The 19131-nt window shown below is 49.9% G+C and overlaps 1 pseudogene across 1 annotated transcript; it reads right to left on the bottom strand.

Annotated features, from left to right (window-relative positions):
• Positions 1–4285: 4285 nt before the first annotated feature.
• On the bottom strand, positions 4286–18439 carry LOC126933637 (uncharacterized; annotated as a pseudogene). The gene is made up of 2 exons (XR_007718695.1): positions 18343–18439; positions 4286–6727 (listed from the first exon to the last, which is right to left on the bottom strand). The product of XR_007718695.1 is annotated as an uncharacterized LOC126933637 (transcript).
• Between the last annotated feature and the right edge of the window lie 692 nt (positions 18440–19131).

Raw genomic sequence — 19131 nt, 5'->3', positions numbered from 1 at the left:
CATAATTTCCAAAGGCAAGAAGTGCTGGGTGATCTGAAGTAGAGTAACTTAGGAGCCAAGTTAGATGTGTTCCTCAGGGAGAGCCTCTCTAAGGAGGTGCCATTTGAGCTAACTGAACAGGAAGGAGCCAGCTCTGGAATGTGAGGGAAGAGCATTCCGTCTGAGAGAAGGGCCTGGGTAAAGCTCTGGAGTCAGAGGTGGACTTAGTGTGTTCAGAAACAAAGGCCTGTGTGGCTAGATGTGCATGTCCTTGAGAAGAACAATCTTAGGGGAGGGTTGGGGGCAGGCGGCAGACTGTGACGACATCCTTAGTTCTCTGGAATTGTTTTATGATGAAGGGAAGCAGGTAAATGGGCTGGAAACTGGAGGGGGTCATCAAGTTCAAGGGAGGAATCTGTTGTGGTGATCTGGTTTGTGTGTGGACTTTTTTTTTTTTTTTTTTTTTTTTTTTTGAGATAGAGTTTCATTCTTGTTGCCCAGGCTGGAGTGCAATGGTGCGATCTCGGCTCACCACAATTGCCGCCTTCCAGGTTCAAGTGATTCTCCTGCCTCAGCATCCCGAGTAGCTGGGATTACGGGCATGCGTCACCACACCTGGCTAATTTTGTATTTTTAGTTGAGACGGGGTTTCACCATGTTGGTCAGGCTGGTCTCAAACTCCCGACCTCAAGTGATCCGCCCGCCTCAGCATCCCAAAGTGCTGGGATTACAGGCATGAACGAGCGCAGCTGGCCAGGTGTTCTTATGGAAGCGGGGTGGATGTTGATAGGGATGATCAGCACACATTCCTATGTGAGAACTCCCAACCATGACCCTCCTACCCTCTGCGGAAGGGCCAGGGAACTGATAAAGACCCCCACCTACTGCTCCTTCATCCCTGCATGCTGCCTATGCTGGCAGACACTCAGAGAAGACTCTCAACCCCCAATTCGTGCTGACTGCACACCACCTTGAGCTGCAGTAGATACTGGGGTCGTCTTGGAGCCCCAGTCCTTCCAGCCTGCTCTCTGCCGAGACTTTCCCAGCTGAATCCCATTATGTCTACATGTCCTTACCAACCTGGTCAACCCCAGGAGTTCAAGCCACCCAGTCCCTTTCCCAGATCTCACCCAACACAGCTATGTACATCCTAACCTGGCTTAGGTTCTACCCATGTCTTCCAACCCTCTAAACCCTTCCACTTAGGCACACTGGAAATCAACACAGCTCCTACTGCTTCAGCAACTTCCCTGCATGCTTTTCTCCTCTTCTCATATAACTGAAGCCCATTTGCTCTGAGGACTTGCCACCCTGTCAGGTGGAGGTTATTTTATCTCCCACATCTCCTAAACCAGTGGGTCTGGAGGTGAGATGGGGCTGTCTTGTTCCCATTACTACTTCCAGACCAATCTCCTCTCTCCTTCAGAGTCCTTAGCTATTGAGGACCTAGACCTCAATCACTTCCTCTCCACGGTATAGACCGTCACAATCTGGGTGGCCTCCCAGTGTCTTAGCCCCCTTGACTCCCTCACTTATCTCAGCCTTCCTCTCCCATAGTCCTGCCCCCAGACCATGCCATTACCAGAAACTGCCCCATCTCTGGAATCTGGACAGCAGGCACCTCACTGTCTGAGCTCCTATCTTTCGAGCTCTCTTATTCTCCAAAAATGCTTTGTTCTTAGGGAGACCTGCAATCCATTCATTGACCCCACCACATTCTCCCACTGTCCTTCACCTTCCTCTTTCGTTACTACCCTTCTCACCAGCTTCAATTTCATGACTCACCATTATCATTAGTCACCCCTTGCCTACTTAAGTCCACTACCTCTCTCTCCCTTTATCATACTTGCTTGGCAAAACCCCAGCAATGATTAAACCCAACCTCTGACTCACTCTATGCTTGCACCAGAGCCCACAAACATTGATGAAGAATGTCACACCGCGGTGCTGCTCACTGCATGCGCGTTAAATTCATGACCACAGCACTGCCCAAGCATCCTAACAAAATGTCCTCGTTCGCTCATTTCCCCGCTCTCTACAATTTCCCCTTGGTCCTTAATTCTCCATTACTCCCCACCCAAACTTTTAGCTTGTTTCACACTTCATTAAGACAAAGCTAATAGAAACAATGGGTAGGAAACCGGGTGCAGTGGCTGACGTCTGTAATCCCAGCACTTTGGGAGGCCGAGGCGGGCGTATCACCCGAGGTCAGGAGTTCGAGACCAGCCTGGCCAACACGGTGAAGCCCCATCTCTACGAAAAATACAAAAATTAGCTGGGTATGGTGGCACATGCCTGAATCCCAGCTATTCGGGAGGCTGAGGCAGAAGAATCGCTTGAACCTGGGAAGCAGAGGTTGCAGTGAGCTGAGATGGTATCATTGCACTCCAGCCTGGGTGACAAGAGTGAGACTTAGTCTTTAAAAAAAAAAAGGGGGGGGGGTAGGAGGTAGAAATGCCATCCTTTTCCTGCCTGCATTTGTTCCCATTTTCTGCTTTACTGCTTGTTACAGTGGATGAAGTGTCCTCACTCGTGAAGACCCATTCCTTCATTTGTGTTCTGGAACCTGTTGCCTGCTTCCTCCCAGTGGATTTCGTTCCTGCCGTCCCCGCCTTGCCCCTCTAGCATTAGAATCATCAGTTTGTCATCTCTACTGGACCATTCAAACATCCCCTATAATCTCAAACAGGGATTAGCAAACTCTGTAAAGGGCCAGATAGCAAACATTTCAGGCTTGATGGGCCACACGGTCTCTGTCGATCGGCTTTGTGGTTGTAGCAGGAAAGCAGCTATGGATAATGTGTATAAATGAATGGCCATGGCTCTGATCCAATAAGACTTGATTTACAAAACAGGTAGCATGAGAATGAATTTGTTCCATAAGCCATAGTTTGCCTAATCAAGTGTAGTATGTAGCCTGTTACTGGGTTAAACAACCATGTGCTCTGTCAATAAAATTATGATGGAGGCTGGGTGCGGTGGCTCACGCCTGTAATCCTAGCACTTTGGGAGGCCCACGTGGCAGACTGCTTGAGCCTAGGACTTTGAGACCAACCTGGGCAACATAGTGAGACCATGCCTCCACAGACAATAAAAAAAATTAGCCAGTCGTGGTGGCGTGTGCCTGTGGTCCCAGCTAGTCAGGAGGCTGAGGAGGGAGGATCACTTGAGCCCAGGAGGTCAAGACTTCAGTGAGCCAGATAGCTGGCAGGGAGGGAGGTGAGAATGTACAGGGTCCAGGGTGATTTTTGACCTTCAGACATCGATTGCATAATCAATGTTCATTGATTATTGTGCTTTCATTGGGTCACAGCACAGACACGCACAAATCAGCCAGCTCTTCCCTGACTATGGTGGTGGCCTAGTCCATTTGGGCTGCTATAACAAATATGTTTTTATTTTCATGAATGTTTTGTGCATGTCCATAAGTTATTTTGGATATAAATGGCAAAATATAGGAGATAGCCGTGTCCTATTTTTATTATTGGCTGTTCAATTGGCTGTTTAATTTTTTCCATTATTTCTTTTAAAAAACGCTTGAACAGTTCTTTCCAAAATTGGTGGAGATTCTGCTATCTCTCACGTGATGATCACAACACCTGGATTAGGGGTTGGACTCCAGATGAGATCTGTGACTGTTCGGTTCCCTGGGATAGGGTTGGTTTTGTGTGTGTGTGTGGTGTGTGTGTGAGAGAGAGAAAGTGTGTGTGTACATGTGCAGGGGTGCTCTGCAAGGGTCTCACCCAACAAATAAAACAGCCTTCATTTTTAGCCCATAATTACAGTCTGCATGCAATAGTTAATGCAAGGTTGCCTTTAAAGACATTCTCATACACTCTAGACAGCTCTCTTTTACTTAGCCATTTCAGAGCACAGATTAGGAAAAGCTTCACTGAAGTCCCTTTGGTTGAATATGTTCTCTGCTTGGGGAAACCATGGCCACTATGAATAGAACCCTGTTTGCTGCCTCTTGTCACTCTCCAATAGTATCTCCAGGGCTAAGACACTATGGTAGAGAGTTGACATGTCTTCTCTTCTGTGATGTCTCGACCTGCTGAGAACAATTGGTGCAGGTATCCCAGGGCCTGAGTTAATCCAGGATCCGTCTCATCTCTAGGTAGTTAACCTGGGGTCCTCGGCACTCTGCCCTTGCAGGGGTAGTGAATGTCAACACTCTTTCTGCCCTACCATGCCTGGCCACTGGGAGTATAACTGATTTCTTTTCTTTATCATATCCCTTCTGGAATAACTAAAAGATTTCAAAAAGAACTCAAAACTGAGACACAATAAACACACACACAAATTGTGGCATTTACAATTTTAGATTATTAGATTGTTGAGTCTCTGTGTGCCCAAAGACCTGTACAGAGGGCTTTGGAGGGGTCACAGTAGGCCAGGAGTCAGAGCGGACGGTTTCTCAACCCAAGAGACAGGAGGTCAAACCTAAAAGAGAAGAAAAGCCAAGGATGATGTTAGAAAAAAAGAAGAAAAACAGAAGGGAGCCTGGGAGGGGCCCAAACTAAGGTGTCTTGAAGGAGATATCAAAATTAGAGCTTGAGTGGGGCTTAAAGAGCCAGAAGTAAAACCAACGCATCTCAATCTGTAGCATCTTGTGAAAGGTAAACCTGGCTGGCACAGTTTTGGGGAGTACAATGCTTTTCTTTGGCTTCAGGAGACCCCCTTTCCCAACTCCTTCGACCTTCAAACATCGATTGCAGAATCAATGTTCATTAATTATTGTGCTTTCATTGGGACACAGCACAGACACACACAAATCAGCCAGCTCTTCCCTGACTATGGTGGTGGCCTAGTCCATTTGGGCTGCTATAACAAAACACCTTAAACTGGGTGGCTCATAAACAACAGCAATGTGTATCCCACAGTTCTGTGTACCGAAAAGTCCGAGATCAAGGAACCAGCAGGATCAGTGTCTGGTGAGGGCCCATTTCCTGGTTCACAGATGGTGCTTCACATGATGGAGGGGGCAAGGCAGCCTCTTTTATGAGGTTCTCCCTCCATGACCTAATAAAGTCCCAAAGTCCCCACCTTCTTACACCATCACATTTGTGATTAAGTTTCAACATATTAATTTGGGGAAGACACAAACATTCAGAACATAGCTGGTGGGCAAAGGCCGAGTCCCCCTTGGGGCATGGACCAGGGGATTGAGAACATTTGGAAAGGGAGAACTGGAGTGAACAAGTCATGTTGAAGGGTGAGTGAGTGCCCATAAGCCACCATCCTGTGAGTAGCATGGCAGTGGACAGGCACACAGGAAGAAACTGGCAGGTCTTTCCAGTGGTGATGTGAAACTCAAAGCCATTGGAAAGATGGCCATGTGTTCTGAAAATGAATCACCAGGGAGAAAGGAGACTCTTCCACCCAGACATATGAGATACCTCTCACCTTCCCAATTATGGCCGATATTTGGGAGTCAGCTCCCCCCTCCACTGCCCCCCGCGGGGGAGAAGTCATGGTGATTTTGAACCTTGGAGGAAAAGAATAAAGCCATTACGGAGAAAGCTGGGTGTATGAGTAGATTATAGGCCTGCATGGTGGCCTGGTCACAGATTGCTCATACCTCAAATATCCTGAGTAGGAAAGGAAGGAGCAAAAATGGAATGATGATGATGATGATAATAATAATAATAAAGAATTAGCTGATATCAGATGTTTTCTCCTTGGTTTCTGCTTGCCCAGGTCTGACTGGTGCAGCTTATAATTAGTCTCTGCTTGCAGATGTGTGGTTCCAAAGACTTGTGGATTAAAGAGAAACTCTAGAATTTCTCAGTACCTGACAAGTTGTAACGTGAAAAGCTACACTTAGTCCATTAAAGATTTTTCACAGTGACATTTGAGTGCAGCTTGAGAAATATGCCACCTTGCCATTTATCATTTTCAGGGCATGGGTGTCGGAAAGGAGTTTGCTATGAAGAATAAAACAAAATGGATTGCATGTGTAGAGAGGTGAGCTGGCGAATACTGATAAATGTACTTCACTGAATGTCAGCAAATGTCACTTGAGAAGCCATTTGCAGCTACCGTAACAGCCTCCCAAACCCAACAAAGAGTAGCAAAAACGGGCAAAATGAACTGGGCGTCTTGCTTCCGCATGAATAAGCAATCAGCCCTCTCAGAAGTTACACCAGAAAGTTGTTAAACTTGATAGAAGCAGCTTTTTCAACCATACTGACGCATACTATAGATTGCTACAGAGGGCTGGAGACCTTCTGAGGACGTCAGCGCTGTGACTCTGGGCAGAACTTCATAACCCCTTCTCTTCCAGGTAGGTGCCTTCCTTTTGTATGTGCAGCCACTGGCTGTCTCTGAGACATATTTTCTGGGTTTTCCTACACCAGCTTGCTGCTTTCGCTGTGTCTGCAGACCCCTCTACTCCCTATCTACTCCTAATCTACCCTCCCTTGCAGTGTAATCTGGGAGTGGCTGCAGATGTGACCTGGGATGCAGTCCTCACGTGCCATATCAAGAGAAGACCCAACAGAAACACCCTTGAGCCAAAATTTCAGTCTCTCACTCAAGAAAATAATTTTCAATGTGTCTCCTGGTTAATGTGAAAATTGGAGTAATGGACTCAGCTTCTGGTTCATTCTTGGTGACCTGGCCGAAACTTTCCCTCTATGTGATTTAGGATTTCTGGAAGGTGGGGGCCAGTGTTCTTCAGAATTCAGCTTGGGTTGAGATGTTCCCCTCTTCCTCCTCTGGAGACTTAGTGAGTCTCCAGACTTTGCTGCAGAAAAGTAAATGGGAAAGAAGATCATATTCTCAGAAAAGCTCTCCAGGGAATGTGAGACTAATTAAAATAAAATTCCAGCTCCTCTTCATTTTCTAATCTCTGGGAGCTCCTCCTCTTCTTTAACACATACGAGGTCATCCAATACTTTTTTCCTCCATTATACCAAGAGACTTTAACAGAGTAGCCTGAATTTGTCTAGCCTTGTGAAATATACCACACACATGCACGCACGCACGCACGCACGCACGCACATACACTGCCCACACAAACTGAGGTCAGTTCAGCTTTCATTGGTGCAATGCTGTGGTACAGGACTCAGATACAAGAAGCTCTTTGTTGAATGTACATCTCAGACTGTGTCCCTGAATGTGCTAATGGACACACTTCCCTCTTCACACTGTTCTGCCATATGTTTAGCCTGTGTACATTGGAAATGAACACATTTACAACCAGGAAAAGATGGGCTCTTGGGAAAGTGAGCTTCCCTCAGATGAACTCGGAGGGGTGGTGCAGGAAGGAGGGGTTGGAAGCTAGCTCCTCTTCAGTCAGACTCCTTGCAGAGTTCTTAATTCTCTTGGTGTTTCCTCCTTTCGAATTAGGTGCTTCCCATGGAAGGGCCTTTACTTGGGTCTCAGGAACTCACGAGCCATCTGCTTATTATTGAAATTGAATTACCCTCAACTTGTTGACTTTCACATCAACAAGTTTAGTTTAGGAAGAAACAGTGGCATGTTTAGGAGAGAAAAAAGGAGAAGAAGATGAAAGTCAGATCTCTGGATCAGCGGTGGAGGTGAGGGAAAAGTGGAAGAGATCCTCCAGGGAGAATGAGATGTGCAATGTTCTGCTTGAGGCAGGACCCATAATAGAGCCTGGCAACACTTTACTCAGTTAAGGCACTTTCTGAATAGCAAATCTCTGCTGTGTCCCAGTGTGGATTGCATGTCCCAGACCCAAAAAGCTATTAAAGCATAAAAACATGTTCTAAAGAACAGACAATGTGGGTACAGATTTCTCATTGTGCCAGTATTCTTTATTTTCTTAGTTGCTGTAATTTTAAAATTTGTGTTTTAAAGCTCAAGCTAATAAGCATCTGTTCCCTGGTGTGAAAAGAAACTGTTCATAATTGATTAATATCACACGAATCCTGTAATTGCTGGAGGCTAGAGCTATGTAAAATCCTACCTTCCTATTGTTTTGTCTTTAAAGAACAAAAACAAAAACCTTGTCGTATAGACAAGGGTAGCCAATATTGTCTCTGTCTTTCAGTGAGAAAAAGCAAAGCTGGTTTGGGTGAGGTACTTTACGCACTAATTAGTGGCAGTAGCAGGTTTCCTTGTTTTTAATCCAGAAGCTGTTTACAGTGGATTCTTCTCTGCTCTATTTAAAAACCTAACAAGCCCCCTTTAACCATTTTGCATTGTGGGATGTTTCAAACAAAATGTTAAATTGCTACCACAAGAGGAAGATTTGTTAAAATACAAAACTCCTTAGAATTGCAGTAATCCCCTCATTCTTGCAAGAATGTAAACAGGACATCAGTTCAGGGAACATTTGCCCATGGAAAAGTCTCCTCTGAGCAAGAAACTTCACCCACTGCATGGTAGCAATGGGCATCATTTAATCGGCTCTAGACATTCCCATCTCAAACTGAGCTCCCCTGTCCTTGAAAGAGTGGAAAGATACATTAAAGTGGGAGATTAATAAGCAAATTTCAGGTTAACGCTGCAGGCAGGCCATCCTAAGGAGAAATGTTGAGAGGAATTTATTATCAGACTTCCATGTAACATATTCATTCATTCAAGTAGGCACTTTTAAATGCCTACCTTACGTCAGACCTGACATAATATCTTACCTGGATAGCAAGTTTGTTTAGAAGTCATACTCTTTGCCATCTAGAATCACACTCTCTATGCTCAGCTCAAACCCCATCTCTTCCAGGAAGCCTTCTAAGATTTCTCCCATGGTTGTGCCCAACCAGGACACCCATAAAACAGCATTGTTCTGTGCTGTCCTGAACTAGGTACATCTTTCTCCCCAACAAGTGTTAGTTCCTTGAAAAAAGGGTCTCTATCTTATCTCTGCATCACTGAGATAGTCTTTCCTAATCTACTCTTTAAAATGAGATTTAAGGCACTGAAAACCGGGTTATCTCTCACTCACACTGAGATCTAAACCACTTTGGTGTGAATACATGGGAAGCAGCCTTCTCCTCCTTGGCTACTGATAGTGTCTGGATTCAGTATTCAATGAAGGTCGTACCAACGATGTAGGTTGGGAAGGAAGTGGATGGGTCCATCTGGATAATCTGGGTGCCATGCAGGAAACATCAGACTGGTTAATTTGGAGGAATAGGAGCTGAATTATCCAAACAATTGTGTAGATGCAGCCTTTGCTGGCAAAGCCATTTTCCCCACCTCTGTATCAAATATGCTTTAGAGATTTGGGAGTTGACACCGCATCCAGATATAGTGGGAGAGAAACGGAGAACATTCACATTTTGCTCTACAGTTGCCAGCCTTGAGGCATCCAAGCTTATTTCCTACTAAAGTAACTTATACTATTTCCCAGTGGGAAGAGTTTGGTGTAGGAATCATTACATCTTCCCTCTCTTGTTTCTGCCCAGGTAGTCACAGGGGAAAGAATACCTAGCCTCACCAACCCCATACAGCCAATTTTATTGAAATCTAAGATTTTGCATGAGATCTGCACATGTTAATGACTTGTGATGAAGAGATTTTCATTTTTAAATCAGGGATTCAGAAATTCCCTTCCTTCCTTGTGATGCCAATTATTTTCATGTGGGCCTTTCAGGGAAGAATCTTTAAAAGTTTCAATCTTTTAATGCAAAGAGTCCCCCAAGCAGGCAGAATACATCCTGTCAGAGCCAAATGTCAGGCCAGAAGAACCTGTGCTTCGAATCACTTGGCAAATGCACAGAGTTTAACAAGCTCTATTTTTTTCCCTTAAAAATACACAAAACTCACTTAACATAATTCATAGTAACCCTTTCTTATTTCAAATATTTCATTTCAGTTCCTTAAATTGTTGCCCTGCCCAATTAGGGGGGAAAAATCTGCTTTCATTTTAAGAAGCAAAATATAAAGTTTCTAAAAGTAAGGATAGCTGAAAAGTTTTTTCCCCTCTTAAACTGACATTCAGAAAAAATAAATTTCTATATTCATTTACTTCTGATGTGAGAGCAGCAATGCCACCTTTGTTCAAAGAAAGTTTTTGAAATGATACAAATCTCTATGTGCTTGTTTCTAGAATTAATATCCATCTGTTCACTGTAGCGGTGGGATTTTCTACTAGGGGAATCCGCATTGGGAGAAGTATCCCCGCCTTGGGAGCATTTAAGGAAATTTTAATATCCAAACAAAAGCAGTATTACCATCACTACCCACTCCCTCCCTTCGAGGAAAAACAATTAATAATTTGCATATGCTCATGACACAAATTAAAGACAAAGGGCCCCTCACAGGCTGTGGGCACTACACACCACTCCGCAGGCTGCAGAGTCCCAGCGCCGAACGGTTGTAGCTTCCGAATGAATAGCATTAAGCTGCACCACTAAAGCGAGGTGTTCTGGGCCCCCATTCCCATCAGAGAATCGAGTTTCCCCAATCAGAAACATCTCCCAATCTTTCCGTAAGCTTTTAGGGGGAAAAAAAGAACATATAGTTCCAAGGGGGGAAAAATACATATATACTTTGCCCTTTTTATTTTAATAGCCAAACATTGTAATGCTAGCTAAATAGAAATTCTTGTCTGTTAATAGGTTCCTTTAGTTTGTAATAAATAGGAATGCTAATGACTAAAATTTAGTATTTGGTATGCATTAGCTTTTGTGAGCTTTTCTTTACCGTCCTCATTGACATGCAATATGGCAAGCTTCCTTTGAAACATATTTATAAAATAACTACAGTATAATTAAACCAACAAAGCCATCTTTTAAGTAAGCTTAATAGCACAGGTTTTTTTTTCACCTCCGTAAAATTTACTTTAAAAAAGAAAAATAGTTATGCCTGAATCCCACTGTATATTTTATTCTGTGCATCTAATATTTCCTTTGCATCTACAATCTATGCATATCTAATTCTTTCTGACAACTATGATTATTAATAAAGTGCTTGTGAAAGATATGCTTCATAGCTTCTTCAACAAGAATAATGTTTTTTTGTTAATGGAAATTGTAACATATCTTGACAGATACAATATATAAGATGTGCTTTTTTCTTAATTGTTAATATTGCTGTGCTGAATACACAAGGAGCAGATCAACAGATATGGCAGGTAATAATCAGAGTGGATGCCATTTTATACAATGTAACTAAAAATATTTTAATGATATAAAAGCAATAGATAAATAAAAGCAATTATGTTTAATTTTGCTTTTGGTGTGCCGGCAATTTTTGGTTGTTGCTGCTGTTGCCAGTGCGTTCAGTAGAGTAGGAAGCTGGAAGCGCAAAGCAACCGGACCGAGGCGGCTCTGCCTTCTTGCAGCCTAAGGGTCCTGCAAGCCGCCCTTTCTCTCTCCGCAGCTTCAGCGATCCAGGCTCGCAGGGCCCGGCTGAATGTTAATTTGGGATACACAGGAGCTCAAGTTCACTGAGTTTTCCGCAGTTTTGCAAATCCTTTTCCCTCTCCCTATGCCTCGCGGTTTAAGACCACGCGATTTCCCAAAAAGAAAAACTCAAAAGATGCCAGGCCCCGGGCTGGAGTCACTTAGAGCCAGCTCTGGCTGCTCCTCCGCTTCCCCGACCCCGGCCGCCGCTCGGCCCTGCCCCTCGCGCCTCGCCCCTGCCCCTCGCGCCTCGCCCCCTTCTCCAGAAACTCCATCCTCACCGCCTTGCCCCCAACCCACCCCCCGCGTGGAGAATAAACACAGTTGACATCACTCTTATAATCTTTATTTAAAACTGTTTCCAAGGTTACAAATTGCCGAGCCTCGTATGCAACAGGTTCCTCCGAAGCGGTATCATTACAGATTAACTGTAATGTGTAGGATTAGAATAAAAGCATAAGGGATTAGGTAAAGGGCGACGCTCGAGACATAACGCCCGAGCGCATCTCGACTGAGTCAGCCGAGGGAAACCGGGAAGGCGCAGGGTGTCAGGGCGCCATGGCGCCGCCAAGCCGGACTCGGTTCCTCCGCTCCCGCTCCCAGCCCCGGCCCCAGAGCGGTCAGGACGGCGGCGCTGGAAGGGCCAACGCGGCCGAAGGTTTTGCAGCCAGGCTTCCCGGGCGTCAGGGGCTAGGGACGGGTCCCCGGAACTGGGGAAGATGAGGGGCTGAGAGGCCGTGGAGGCGGAAGGCGCGGGCACGCCACGGCCCGGCTGGGAGCTTCGGGAGCGCCGCGCCCGGGACGCAGTCTCCGAGCGGTATGAAGCGCAGGGAAGGCGGCGAGGGGACCCGCACACCCGCACGGGGCACCGGATTTGTCCATGTGGCTGACACTGCCTTCAAGGCCCAGGGGTGATGGGGCCCTTCCGGGCGTCCTCCTCACCCCCACTCCGCCGCGCCTCCCCTGTCCGGCTGGGGCTGGGGACAGCGGCAGGGGATGGGCAGCCGCGCAGGCCGCCCGCACCCTTCCGAGCCCAGGCCTCGGGCCTTCGCCGCCCGCCCAGGCCGTGCGCCCTATTGGACCACCTTCCCGCCGGCCTTCGCCTGCCCCTCTCGCGCCAGGAAGGCCCTGGAGCTCCCTCTCCCCTCACACCGCTTCCTGCAGGGCCAGGGCTCGCCGTGCTGGCCCCATTTGGACTCAGGCCTGCCCTGGGCCACGGCCTCGGGCCGCTGACGCAGCCCCGAGGGCTGTTTGCGTGTCGGAGTGGAGGGCGCGGGGCTGGAAAAACAAACAGGGCCGGGGCGCGGAGGCTCGAGGTGGGGGCCGAGGGGGCTGGAAGGAAGTGCGCAGTGTGGCGAAAGCGCGAACAAAGCCCTCTCGGGAGCCTCGTCACCCCTCGGTGACCCCAGGCCCGTCCCGCTGAGCCGCAGGGCTCCCGGGCCTCGCCTCCGAGCAGGCCGCACCGCTCGGTGGGCGAACACCAGGCCTCCGCGGCCGCCCGGGCCCGTGCTCCCCTCGGTCCCCACAGGCCGAGCCCACAGCCCGCCCCGAAGGCGCGAGGGACAGCGCGGCCGGCGGTGGAGCCTCACCCAGCCACGGAGCCCACAGAGCGAGACTGAGGAGGACTCCATGTTATTGTCCGTCGGGAAACCGGGCTACTCTGGGGCGCGCTGGAGCCACCACTCTGCCAGCAGCCGGGGAAGGGCCGATAGGGCTCCCAAGTGGACGGAAGTGGGCGACCAACTTCGCCGCGACTCCTGCTTCCTAAAGAAGGGCCTTGGTTGAGGAGGCGGCGGGAGGGGACTGTTGCAAACAGCTGTTCCTCATACATATTTCATTACACAATCAGATAATGCGTCCCACCACCTTCTCAATTATTCACAGATAAACATTTTCAAGACGTTTTGACATCTGTCTTAGTGCCTGCTATTAATTTAGTAATCACTGTAGTTAAAAATGTATGGGATTTTTGCCGTCGGAGCACCTCCTATCCGGCGCGCGGGCCCAGTGTGGGACTGTGGCTGGGAGCCCGGGCCCTCCGGGAGTGAAGATACCTTTGGAGGTGAGACGGCCTCTATAGCGCGTTGACACTGTTGATGGAAGGGATTAAAGGAGTATCAGGTTATTTTAATTTATTGTTGAAGATGATGACTGCCCCCACCCCCACCCGCATACCCTCCTCACTTTCCCACCCCAACCCTAGACCCGACAACACGGTTCAGCCCTTTGCCCCGGGCAGCGGAAATGGTTAGCTTCATCTAGGAGTTTGTGCTGAGGAAGGCGCAGGCAACCCTAGTCGGCGTAGACAGAACCGCACGCAATCACTGAGCACGATTTCTCCCAACAAAAAAACTAACAATAATAGCGACCCACGCTCAAGAGGTCTCAAACCTCCGAAGTTTTGCCCCAAGCCTTGTGGCCCTGGCAGAAGTGACAAGGGCATTTGGGAAAGACAGAGAAAAATAAACTCGCTCCAGTGGCTGTACACGGGGCATTTGGGGCTATGAGAAAACGAGTTGCTTTTCTGCTTGAGTGATAAATGTTGCAACAGGCATAGCTATGTAGACGCAAACAGTTTTTAAAACCAGAGAAGCAGAGTTTGAAGAACCTTGTAAGGCTGAAAATAATAGCAAACATTTCCAACTTCAGGATGTTGTGATTGTTGGGAAAACTCTAGATAAATTACCCACACGGGGGAAATACTCAAAGGTAAACGAGTTTGTGTTCTGAATCTCAGCTGCCGGGAATGAAAGTTACACTTTGAGTTTGAGAGTGATGTCTATTTGTTTCTCTTCCTTCTGTCACAGTCTCTTTCCCAGGTGAGTTAGCTAAGGTGGACTTTGATTTTTAAAACAAGGAATTTGGGAACAAGGAAAAACAAATCTGGTGAAAGAAAATGGCCCTGGAAGAAACTGCCCTTCCAACGAAGATTTAAGTGACTCCAAAGTGATTTTCACTCTTTATTGTTCAAAATATCCACAGGAACAAACTCGCTAAAATGTCCAGGAATTAACTATCTAGAAAAAGAGAAGGACATAGTGTTTGCCCCCAAAAGAGAAGAAATTCACACCCCCATACTCTTCTGTTTCTAGGACAACTACATCTGCAGAAACATGTCCTCTTGTGGTGTTTTCCGGGTGGTTCATTTCTTCTTCACAAAGTGGACCCTCCTCTGCCCCTTGGAGGGTGGTCATCCGAGTTGCTGGCCCAGAAAGTCCTTTTCTTCCACCTTCTTTGTCTAAATGAATCTTCTGGGACTTACATTCCACTTTCAGATGAGAGAGGGAGGCTCAGAAGATGTGCTCAAAAGAGAGAAAGTTGAGACGGGAGGTGAAGTGGAAGTGAGGGCACCCCTGCTCCCAGGGAGGCTGCCTCTGCTGCAGGAAACCCGGAGGTGGCCACTAGAACTGGTTAGGCCAAGGGAGCTCACAGTAAAAACAAGCCTATGTAGAGTAGTTTCTCAGGCCTTGCCCAAGAGCCACTCTGGAAACCCCTCTCTGCAACCCCCCACCTCTGCCCTGGACACGGTGCTCAGCCAGAGACCGGACAGCAGGGGGTGAGGACTTCCCAATATATCACATAAAAAAAATTTAAAATGAACTATGTAATTTGGTTGACTCTTAAGTGTGTTCTTTTGCAAATGTATTTGACATACAGGGTACTGGGGTGGAGATGGGGGCAGGAGGGTGTGGATCCGTGTGAATGATCAAGTTTAGGATAAGAAGGGTGAAAGGGGCAAAATAAGGGCCCTTCAGCTTCTCAGGGCATGGTTAGAGCTAAATGTTCCTATTAAGAATTATGAATCTCCCAGCAGTGAGTGAGAACTTGCATGTGCTCCACCCAAATCCTTTTTCAGAATGCAAACCCCTAGGTCAAAAATAATAAATAAACAATAAAAACAATCTCGGTCAAAATGAATCTTTCCTGGATTGTCCTTTTCTGGGTATCTCCAACAGAGCTGAGAGGAAGGCTAAAAGGTTGGCTCTGGGTGGATAAGGCCTTGGTTCTTTCTAGTGGCCAGGACTTGACCTGAAACCTTTCCCCCAGTCGGCTCAACAAAGTTTCTCCCTCCGAGCCAACGTCCCTCTAGCAGGAAGCCCCCTTGGCCTTGCAGCCTGCGTCCTCATTCTGCGAACTCTCCCCGTTCGCGGCTTCCTGTACATCTGCCCTTGTGGTTGGGGTCACTCCTCGCGGGCACTGTGGTTTTTGTCTGCATCTGGACAACTGGGTGTGCACCCGTTCATTCAAATAATTATGCCTGTGGACACTTTATTCCTCAAATTCCTCTATTAGTGTTCCTTTAATTCTCCGATGTGTATTCGGGTACAATTGCCTGTACGTTCCAGGCATAGTCAGGTGACTCAGCTTGAGTCTGAGCTCAAACGTGCGCGACCCCATGTCTGCATGGGGAGGAGGAGGTGTACACGTGCAAATGCGGGACTTTGGGTGGAGTGTGAGGTTGATATGGCTTTCGGTCCCAGGGCGCTCTAGGCCCCTCTTAAATACTTTCATCTGCCCAATTTCTTAACCTTTCAGGACAAGGAGGGAGACCCTCCGCGATCCTGCGCCCTGCCACCCTTTGGGAAGGATAGGACCATCATCTAGGACGTCTCCAGGTGGACTGTGGCTGGGCTGGGCTGAATGGGCGGGCGGAGGTCTCCAGGTCTCCTCCTTGCTCTCGATTGCCCCCATCACCCAAGCCACCTCGAGGTCGAGTGCGCCCTGGGGCTCTGTCTGGGGAGGTCATGGCGTCTCGAGGCGAATGATATGCACGTTTTGGGGCAAAACTCTCCTAGGCCTCCCAGAAGCAGCTGTATTTGTAACTTGGAATTGGCCTGGGCCCGCCTCCCTTGGCCCCTCCTCCAGCCCCTACCTCAACAGGCAGCGCTCAGCGGGCTGCCAGAGTGCGCTTCCCGGACCACCCCCAAGCACCCTGGGACCTCACCACCCCTCAGGGTCCCTGGGGCATCCTAGGGGCCTGGATCTGGAAGAATGGGGGCCAACAAGAGTGGCCAGGGCTCTCCTGGGGGCGGTTTTGCCATGTATTCCTCCGCTAGAATTAGCCTTTCGGGGCCGCGCGCCTACAGGTTTCAGAGGCCAGCGGGAACGCTGGCCACGGGTGTGTGGGGGTGAGGGGTGTGGTGTGTGTGCACGTGTTCGCGCGCGACTGGAAGCGGTTCCTTGTGCATTTCTAGAATCTTGTAGATGTGTTTTCTCGTGAGAATGATGCGGACTTACTGCTAACTTCAGGTCAGTTTGTTTGGAAAGGGAGAATGTCAGTCCGATGGTCGGTGGTTGTGTCTCTCATGAGCATTCGTACGTACAGAGTGAGGCCACCTCCCCTCCCCCATGCAGTCTCCCAGACCTGGTCAGAGGACCCAGGCCCCAGGTCGCTGAGGCCCTTGCTGTGCGCCCTGGTGCTCGCCTAAGCTACGCCGTGCCCACTTAGGGTCAGGGTGGAAAGCCTACGCGGGAAAGGGGAACCTGGAGAGCTACCCCCACGTCCATGGCAGGGTGGAGTCCCGACCTTGGCATATTGGGCCTACCCACTTGGCATCTCCCTGCCCCGACCCCGTCTGGGATCCGTATTGGCAGTGCCAAGGGAGGGAGGAATGGTAAGGGAGTTGGGTCGGTACAGGACGGAAGTGAAGATGGAAAGAGAGAAAAAATAAACAAAACTAGGTAGGGACAAGGAGATGGGTGAGGCTAGGGTAGGGGTGGAGTTGGTGCTGCCTTGGAGAACAGCGGCTTTTCACCCTGCTATAGGGAGTTGTGTTTGGCTGAGCTGCCCCCCCCCAATAAAGCTAATGATGTAGTAATTTAGGAGGGGGAGAGGGGCTGGGCAAAAGGAGAGAGGGGAGAGGATGGGGAAATGCGCGCCCCAAGAGCGAAAGCAAACAGCTGTGGAGGCGCTGCCCGCGACTCAGGCTTCCCAACAGGTTAGCTATACTGGGATCCACCCGGCATTTCGCAGGAAGGGGTGGGGGGAAGACAGAGCGAGAGGGGGAGAGAGCCTCACAAGAGGACAGAGGGAGGGAGGGAAAGAGAGCTGGGAGCCAGAGAGCGCACCGCGCGGCTTAAAAGGAGAGACTTACTAATGAATATTTATCCGCCGCTGCTCGGTGCTCCCGGCTTCCCTTACCTTTCTGCAGGTAAGATCCTCCCTGTGCCCCAGCCCCGGGGGCCCTCCTAGCTCCTCAATCGGGGTGCCTGTGGCTGGGCGGGAGGGCTCTCCGTCAGTAGGGGTGGGAGGGCGGCTCTATTCTGCGTTCACTCTGGGTGCCCGGGCATGCGACCCTGCACGACTAGGAACCGCGTGCGTGGGCTCCTTGTGTGGAATGAGCGTGAGCATGTAAGAGTGTGTTTGTGTGTGTATGCGAGAGAGAGACAGACTATGCGCCCGCAAGCAAGCGCGCCTGTTTCTGGCGCGCTCTGGAAACATTTTCCGACTTTTCACTCGGACGCCCTGGATTTCTCGCCTTTGCCTTTCTCTGCTTCCCCTCCCCCTTCTCTCGCCCTCCCCTCCCCCACCCCGGTCTACCCCACCCTACCCCACTCCTACCCCGGCTGCTGAGGCGCTCTTCTGCCGGCTATTGTACGGCTGGCGCGGGCTCCCCTGGGCCGCATCCCAGGCCTCTCATACAAGATGAATAGTTCTGTTTCCGCCGTAAACCCCCACACAAAGGCTGCCCGGCCACCGGGTCCCCTGTCCCCCTTCCTGGGGACTTCGGCTTTTGAGGTGCTGCGGCGCGTTGTTTCTCCCTCCCTCAGGGCGCCAGGGCCCAGACCAAGGAGCTAAGAGTGATCGGGACTTGGGGGTACCGGGTGGAACTCCTTGGGGGCCGCCCGCCAGGCTTCCTGGGCTGCAACTCGGAGCCCAGAGACCCCCAGGGGAAGGGCGCCTCTTCCCCCACCACCACCCCAGCCTTCGCCTGCGGGAGGAGCACGGAGAACCCGGCCCAGCCGAGGGGGAAAGAGGGAGGGGAAAAGGAAGAAGGTCGGGGTGGGGCTGACCTTATAACCAGAATTCTTTAAACGGACTTACCCGGCCACCTGTTGAGAATCCATGTGGGGTCGGCAGGCTCCGGAGTTGCGCAAGGTGGACAACAAAACCAAAAGCCGGAGTTGGAAAAAGAAAATTCTTTTTCTCACCGGCCGTCAGGCTCTCAGCTCCGCGCTAGGATCGGGTGGCTGTACAACCAAGATCGACTTTACCCTGTCCCCCAACGCCCCCCTCATCCCACTGCTCCACGGCTGGGAGGCTCGGGACTCAGAGCTCGCGGACTTGGCGCTCAGAGCCAGCACCAGCAGCTCGGCTTAAGCCGGGGCAGGCTCTCTAAGCCCTGCTCAGAAGTCAAGAGCAGCAGCTCTGCTGCTCCTCGCCGCCTTTCATGCCGCGGCCGCTCCTTATTCTTGTGCCTCGGCCTCTCCCGGCCCCCTCGGACAAAACCCCCAGAGCCCGGCCACTCTCTTCCCGCTAAATCCCCTTCGGGGTCAGTGCTCTACCAGCACCGGGCCGCGCGCCTCTCCTGCCAGCCGTGTGGCTCTTAAAGAGCTGCACCCCTCCTCCGCCCTGCGCGATCCCCCGACCCCCGCCTCCCCTCCCCTCTCCTCCGGATCTAGCCCCCCACGCCGACGCCTGAGGTCCCTGCTGCCCCGACCGATGCCTGCGGACTCCCAGCCCCCTCCCCTCGCCTCCTCCCCTGAGCAGCCGGTGGGCCTGGCCTCGAGGCCACAGGGCTGAGTTCTACCCTCGCCTCAGGTCCCCTTTCTCACCAGCAGCGCCCACCCCTCTCTTCCCCGCCCCTACTTTAGCCCTCTGGGTCGATCAAGG

This window comes from Macaca thibetana, chromosome 13 (genome assembly GCF_024542745.1).
Source record: "Macaca thibetana thibetana isolate TM-01 chromosome 13, ASM2454274v1, whole genome shotgun sequence".
Classification (NCBI taxonomy): domain Eukaryota; kingdom Metazoa; phylum Chordata; class Mammalia; order Primates; family Cercopithecidae; genus Macaca; species Macaca thibetana.
The sequence above is the reverse complement of the archived record's forward strand: the minus strand, read 5'-3'. Positions and strand labels throughout refer to the sequence as shown.